This window comes from Penaeus monodon, chromosome 8 (genome assembly GCF_015228065.2).
Source record: "Penaeus monodon isolate SGIC_2016 chromosome 8, NSTDA_Pmon_1, whole genome shotgun sequence".
NCBI lineage: Eukaryota > Metazoa > Arthropoda > Malacostraca > Decapoda > Penaeidae > Penaeus > Penaeus monodon.
Window position 1 is genome coordinate 46,335,123 of NC_051393.1, and position 245 is coordinate 46,335,367.

The window sequence follows — 245 nt, forward strand, 5'->3', positions numbered from 1 at the left end:
GATATTAATATCAATAACAATAACAATATTAATGATAATGACAGTAATAATAATAATAATAATAATAATAATAATAATAATAATAATAATAGGTGACCTAACAATGATAATAATAAATGGTACATAAATATTCTAAAAAGGCAACTATACTTTATATACAATATATGGATATTTATATACATATTTGAATGTTTGTTTATCAGTCACTGCGATGTGTGGATTTGGCACTGTGGACTCTTCCTCCA